The sequence below is a fragment of the Loxodonta africana genome, chromosome 24 (assembly GCF_030014295.1).
Source record: "Loxodonta africana isolate mLoxAfr1 chromosome 24, mLoxAfr1.hap2, whole genome shotgun sequence".
Taxonomy (NCBI): domain Eukaryota; kingdom Metazoa; phylum Chordata; class Mammalia; order Proboscidea; family Elephantidae; genus Loxodonta; species Loxodonta africana.
This window is the reverse complement of record NC_087365.1, coordinates 28,503,919-28,511,668: the sequence shown is the minus strand read 5'-3', so window position 1 is coordinate 28,511,668 and position 7,750 is coordinate 28,503,919.

The window sequence follows — 7,750 nt, the reverse complement described above, 5'->3', positions numbered from 1 at the left end:
GTGTGACCTTGGGCAAGTTACTTAATTTCTCTTTGCTTAATATCCTTGCATTTAAAACTAGCAATAGTACCTACCTTATTGCATTACTGTAAGATTGCATAAATATGTGTGGAACATTTAGCAGAGCGCTGGCAATTAGCAAGCCCATGAAGTGTTAGCTATTACTCTCAAGAAGTCCCTACGTGGTGCAAATGGTTAACATGCTCACTGCTAACTAAAAGCTTGGAGGTTCTAGTCTACCCATAGGTGCCTTGGAAGAAAGGTCTGGCAATCTACTTCCAAAAAAATCAGCCATTGAAAACTCCATGGAGCACAGCTCTAACACACATGGGGTCACCATGATTTAGAATCGATTCAACAGCAACTGGTTTACTTTCAAACTTTTTAACTTTGGGGTCTTAACATCTAATCAAAACTTCAGTGAATGCCAGTACAAGAAACACATCAAAGAGAAGATGCCCTTGTGCAAGAAGTGGGGGTTGGAGGCACCGGAGCCCTGTCAAACGCCCCCACCCCCCACAATAGGCTCTCAACTACATCAAGGGCCTGTGGGGCCAGTGAAGCCCACAGCCGGATGTCACTGAAGGCCCCTCCACCCTTGGTGGCTAGTCCAAGACCAGAAATGCTACCTGTCATCCAAATCCATTCTGCCGGGGCCCCTTGAAATGATGGCATTCAGCTGCCACATTTCACAGGTGGGGAAACTGAGGTCCAGAGAGGTGTGGGAACTGGCTGAGGTCACCAACCAGTTGAGAGACAAGCTCCTCAGGAGGGCAGATGAGCTTCTCAGCCCACTCCTCACACATTAAAAAACAATCCTCAGGTGCAAAGTCCATTGCCCCTCTCTGGCCATCCATACAAGGGATCCAGCATATATATCCAGCTGCCATCAAGTCAATTTGAGGGGCCTACGGAGCCTCCTTAACACCCTTCCAGTGCACGGCCTCCCACTGCAGGAAGCTGGCTGCAGAGGAAAGTCGCTGCCGGGAAGCCAGAGGGTGGAAGCAATTGTTGGAGAAAGGAAAGCAGGGTGACAAGAGCCAAGAGGCAGCGTGTCTTGAGGACTGTTGAGTCAGGCTGGAGCAGGGACAGCTCAGCCAGCTCCCACCCAGCTCCACTTGCCAGGCCTCGGAGGGAGGGACCTGGAATGAGCAAACACGGGAGAGTCCCCAGACTTGCCACTCTACCCCACTCCACAATGAGAGGACTCTGCTGCTGTCTACAATGAGACCCTCCAGTCACTGGCCCCTTGAGTTGTCAATGACTGACAGGATTTTGTCTTCGTCCTCTCACAGGAGCTTGTAAGGTCATCGGATTGCAGATCCTCATTGTACAGGGAGGAACACCAGCCCAGAGAGGGGTGGTGACTTCTCCCAAGCCATGCAGCAGGCTGGGGCAGAGCTGTGACCGCCCTTCAGGTCTTCGGGGCCTTATTGTTTTCACTGGCTTCAAAGCCTTAGCCCAGTAACCACGTCATAGCAGTGATGGCAACAAGAATAATAGCTAGAGTGTGTGTGTGTGTGTGTGTGTGTGTGTGTGTGTGTGTGTGTTTAGTGCCTACTGTAGGGCAGGCACAATTCTAAGCCCTTCACATAATCAAGCTCATTTCATCCTCATTAAACAATTCTGTGGGAGAAGAACCACAAATTCCATTTTACAGATGAGGAAACTGAGGCACAGTGAGGTCACACAGTCTGCCTGAGATCACACCTCTGGTCCTTGGTGGAACAGGGATTCGGGGCTGGCAGTCTGGCTGCACAACACCCATCTTGATCATTACACTGCCAAGGGGGAGAGGACTTTCCTTCTGGAAGCTCAAGCCTTAGTGAGCATGGGTGAAGGGGACTTCAGGGCTTGGAGAAACATCTTAAGGCTGCCAAAACCACATGTGGGCTGCTGTCTTTCACATGGTCAATAGCACCTCTCACACTTGCTAGGAAGAAACCAGAACGCTAACTCTCCCATCTTCCTTTTCAGCTATGAGTGACATGTGACACTGACCTGGCTAATGAGATGTAGGTAAAAGACCTAGAGACAGTGTTCATCCACAATTAAAAAGCCCTTTCCTCTGCATTTAGCCAGTTTCCCCACTTTCTGCATGGAACAGGGATGCAAATGTCTGAAACCTGGTAGCCATTTTGCAACCAGGAGGGATGAGGAATGAGGACAAAGTGCTATAAGCTAAAGATGCCGAAGACAAATGGCAAACAGAATCTGGTCCTGGGAAGCCTACTCTGGATTTCTTGTCATATAAGGCAATAAGTACCAATCAGTTTAAGCCTCTGTAGTAAGGTTTCTGTTATTTGTAACTGAGTGACTTCCTAACTATCCCAATGGTGGCTGGGATGGGACTTGACCCCAAGCCAATGATCCTTCTATGGAATCACACTGCCTTCCATGGGTCTACCTTCTCCCTTTCTATACACCCTCCACCCACACACACAAAAAAATGTACTAGCATTAAGCCTTTGCCTGGCTCAGGACTCAGAAAAGGCTCCTGAGCAACTAACTGCCCCTCATGCCACGTATCGCCGGACCAACCAATGTGAACCCATTTGGGAATTGTGAGGATTGGGGTGGGAGTCCTGCCTCGAACCCATCTACCATGAAAATCCTAGGGTCTCAGGTATCCAGGAAATTGAACCTCCAGGCCACCCATTTGATTTGACCAACAATTACCAAACACACCCATCATTCATTTGGTTATTCAACAAATATTTACTGAACTGCTGTTAAGTTGCAGGTGCTTGGGTGAACAAAGCCAGCAAATCCTTGCCCTCAAGCCACATCCTAGCGGGAGAGGCAGCCGAAAAATTCCTCTTGATAAAGTCCCTCACTTTTGGGAGGTCCTTTTCCGTTTACATGACTTCACTTCATTCCCACAGCCACCCTGTAAAGTAGGGACCATTGTCCAATTTTACAGAAGAAGAAACAGGCACAAAATGGGGAGGAAAAAGAGACTTTCCCAAGGTCACGCAGCCCTTGACCTTGGTCTTGGACCCTGGTCAGACTAGCTGTACTCACCCTCCCCAAGGCACCACGTCTGTCCACTAGCACCATCAAATCAGACCCTTCTGCCGTCAGGATCTGTGGTTCTGGGCGCCACTGAAACATTTGTCACAAACAACGGGCTCAACCCAAAAACAGAGTGGGGCTGGGATGCGGTGTTGCCAACGGTACGACACCCCCCCTCGCCAAGCTGTTGGCACCCGATGTTTCTTTAATTATTCATCCCCACTGAACACACAAGCCCAGGTCTTCAGCCCTGCTTTTTGGAACTCACCCATTGGGGGAGCCTGGGTAATGAGTCCAGATCTGTCAAGAAGTTTGGAATCTGTCTGCCCACAAAATGTTCTCTGGTCCTCCCACACCAGCCCCGTCAGGCAGAGTAGAAGATGACAATGAGCCAGGAGACTTCAAAGACCAGGGCCCAGGCTGTGTTTGCAATTTGATAGCTAAAACCTCTTGGTCTGCTTTTCATTCCTCCCAGCCTAAGGTCTTGCAGATTCTGAGCTAGGTGGAGTGCTAGGCAAATTGTGGAAGCTGGACGTACATGCATTGCTTCTGGGGAGTGGGAGCTAGACAGTGACTTAAAGAAGTCACCAGACAGGGAGAATATCTTCATTGCCAACACAGGCAAAACCAAACGGACTTGGGTTAAGTCTTGGTACTGTCATTTGCTAGCTGTGTCCTTGGACAAGTCACTTGCCCTCTCTGATCAAAGTCTTGTGTAAAATGGAGATTCATTCATTGCATAAATGTCTATTGGGCCCCTCATATGTGCAGGCACTGGGGATACAGCAGTGAAAATAACAGACAAGTCTCTGCTCACACTGTGTGGCTTTTGAAAAACTCAGAGTTAATACATTTAAAGTACTATGTTTGATCTGTAAGACGTGCTCACTGCATGGTCGTTGTTTCTTTTGTTATTGTAAGAGAATTTAGGCTTTATACATACAATTATTCTCTATCACTCACCCCTTATGACCATTATTACCACAAGAGAAAAGACCCCCTCCACACATACACACACCAGCCATTTTGAAGGAATTTATTTCCTCCTTCTAAGTTGCCTTTGATGTTCACTTTTCCTAGCCTGTGAGTTATTTTGTCTCTTTCATCTGTATTCATTTCCTTCAGTCCTAACCTATCCTAACTTGTCTTGACCTTGCCTGGCACATAGCAGGGCTCAATAAGTGTTTTCTTCACTCACTTATTCATTTGTTCATTTACTTTACAGACAGTTATTAAGTCCTACTCTGTGCCAAGGAAACCCTGGTGGCATAGTGGTTAAGTGCTATGGCTGCTAACCAAAAGGTTAGCAGTTCAAATCCGCCAGGCGCTCCTTGGAAACTCTACGCAGCAGTTCTACTCTACCCTATAGTGTCGCCATGAGTCGGCAGTGGGTTTGGTTTGGTTTGGTTTTTACTCTGTGCTAAAGGAGCCCTGGTGGTGCAGTGGTTAAAAGTTCAGCTGCTAGCTGAAAAATTGGCGGTTCAAACCCACCCAGAAGCTCTGCAGTAGAAAGACCTGGAGACCTGCTTCCGTAAAAAGATTACAGCCAAGGAAGCCCCATGGGGCAGTTCTACTCTGTCACACGGGGTCGCTATGAGTCAGAACTGATGCAATGGTACCTAACTGCAACACTCTATCCCAGACCCTGCGCTGGACACTGGGGACATGGCTGTAACCAAGATAGACAAAGCCCCTGCCCTCATGAAACTTATATCCTAGAAGGGAAGACAGACTGTACAGACAGACAGACAGACTATAGATAGACTAAGGGTATAATATACCATCAGGTAGTGATTGGTGCTAGAAGAGAAAAGCAGAAGGCATTAGGATAGTGAGGATGGAGGTGATGGAAGGTCTTGCAAAGGGGGTGACATTTGAGCAGGCACCTGGGTAGGGTGGGGGAGGAGCTTTGTGAACATCTGGAGGAAGAAAGGACACCCCTAGCAGAGAGAGCACCAGGTGCAAAGGTCTGAGGCAGGAAGAGGAAATTTGTCCTGGGTTCCCAGCCTGCCTTGTTCTGCGTTGGGCAGAGCACAAAAGCAGGCACCAGTGATGCCCAGCAGCACCGTAGTCTCAACTTACCCACCCACTGCCGTCGAGTCAATCCCGACCCATAGTGACCCCATAGGACAGAGTAGAACTGCCCCATAGAGTTTCCAAGGAGTGCCTGGAGGATTCGAACTGCCAATCTCATGGTTAGCAGCTGTAGCACTTAACCGCTAGCCACCAGGGTTTCCATAGACTTACTTAGACTCCTAAAATAGAGATTCAAGGGATTACCTCAGACTCCAGCTCCTTCCTGAAGAATTAGGAGAACAGGTGACAAGAGAGAGAAGGCCGTTTCCCAGGGTCACACGGCCAGCAGTGTCTCTTAGCTCGCACCAGCGTTGCCTCTACTAAATCAGTCATTGCCTTTCTGGGTGTCAGGTTAGGGGGTCCAGGAAGATCACCCAGGTTGGGAGACAGAGTGGAGAGATGCGAACTCAAAGACTCCCCCGCCCCCAGCCATGCTTGTCCACGTGCTACGAGAACCACAGGCTCCAAGATAGCAGTTTCCATCCTAGCTCTGCATCTGGGAACCATGGTTACGGCTGCCGTCTGATCGGCAGGGGGTCCGGAACGCATTCGTGCCACCCCCTGCTTCCTAGAGGTTGTGTCAGAAACGGGAGCAAGGGCCAGGGGACAAGCGGGGGGTCAGCAGTAGCCCCGGGTACCACTCGCTTAACCTTCCCCTCCCGGGCCGTTCATCCGGGCACCACAGGCCACCATGAAATCCTTTTTAGAGCTCTAAATTAAAAATAAATTTGCAAGCACATAACCAGATGTTACATGGGGAAAAGATAAATAACTCAGCCTGTCAAGGAACTGCCTCATCTCAGTCAACCCTCTCTCTTTCACAAGGTTTTAATTTTTAATTTCACAGCGGTAACTATAGCAACCTGCAAAAATAATATATTCCAAAGCAAAACAACTTTCTTGGCTCTGGCTTGGCATCTCCATGTTCCCTTCTTCCCTCCTCTCTACCAACTTCACGCAGGTCTGTGCCCAGAGTTGACAAACATTTTCAGCTTTGAACTCTCTCGTTCATTAAGTGACTAATTCATTCATATGCAAGTATCCCTTGCCATCCAAATCTATGCAGCTCCTAAGCTCAGGTAGCAGAGCGTTGGGCAACAGGTTCAGAATCATGAAGGCTGCCATGATCCTATTTGGTTCCTAAGTTTTGAGTGGTTAGGAGCAAGAGTTTGGATAGTGAGGGATACCTGTATTCATTGGACCCCTAATTTGTCCCAGGGACCGTGCTGGGCATTGGGATGAGAGAGATGAAAAAGACTGAATCCTGACTAGTGGAGACAGACATATAAACAGATAATTAGAATAAGGTAAGGGAAGTCTTGGATAAAAGGGGTGAATAATGTACAAATGGAGTCCTTGGGTGGCACAAAGAGTTAAGCACTGGGCTGTTAACAAAAGGGTTGGAGGTTCAAGTCCATTCAGAAATGCCTTGGAAGAAAGGCCTGGTGATCTATGCCCAAAAGATCAGTCATCATGAGTCAAAAATCGACTCCATGGCAACTCCATTTTTCGGTTTGTTTTTTAAACATATATATGGGGCACAAAAGAAGGGAGACATCTAGGGTGATCTGGGAAGGCTTCAGAGAGGAAGTGACTTCTGAGATGGGTCTTGTTGGATGGGTAGAGGTTTTCTCAGTGGCCAAGATAGGGAAGGGCAAGCAGGGGGGACAGTAAGTACAAAGGCAGAAATGTGTGAGACAGGTTACTATGACTCAAGGACAAGAGGAGGGCTGTGCACACAGAGAAAGCTGGAGTGTCGATAAGAGAAACACACAGAACCTTGAACGCTGCACTGAGGACATCAGTGTGGAGGCAAGGGGAAATCAGCAAAGGAATGAGGTGGACAAAACATTTTAAAAGGTGTATCTGGGGACAGGCACACAGAATGGATCAGAGGGGAGAGACTGGAGACTAAGCCTGCGAGGCATCTAGTTGGGAGAGGCCTCAACTGGATGGTGGCTGCGGGGAAGAAGGAGAAGGTAGAAGTTTTAGCTCAACTGCCCTCAGAAGCAGACCCAGAGCCAAGGATTCAAGCTTATTTGGGAGAAGGTTCTAGGAAGCACTGATAGCAAAGTGGGGAGGTGAAGAAAGCCAATAAAAGCTTTATTATCAAGCCAGTTACCACCATGGGCAACTGGAGTTCAGTCTTGTAGAGGAGCCCTGGGAAACAGCACTGAATATGCCTCAGAGTTGTCCCCTCCAGGGAGGGAAAGCTGGAGTGTTTTAATGCCAGCTCCTATGGTAACAAGCTGAGGGCTGCTCTCAGGAGGCACTCATTCCCTGGCACTTCTGACCTGCCACCCTTGATAGGGAGCAGTGCAGGCTCTGAGACCAAAGGAAGTCCTTATGCAGAGATGCCTGAAATAGAAAAGGCCAAAGGGACGTGGGTAGGGCACAGACAGCACTGGCCCTGGTAGAGCTCTAGTAGATAGGAAGTGGTGTAATGGCAGCCCTTGGCACCTGGGAGGATGGGCGAACCCACTGGCACATACAGCCTGGGCCAGGGTGGTCATAGGCAACATGACCCCAGAAAGGACTGAACCAAAAGACATCCTAGATGCAGGCTGATTAAGGATCCCAGTGGAGACAGACCAAATTCTGGGCAGCAGGCCCAGTGCAGCCCTCAGGGCCTCCATCTGGCCCATTGGGAGCAAAGCAG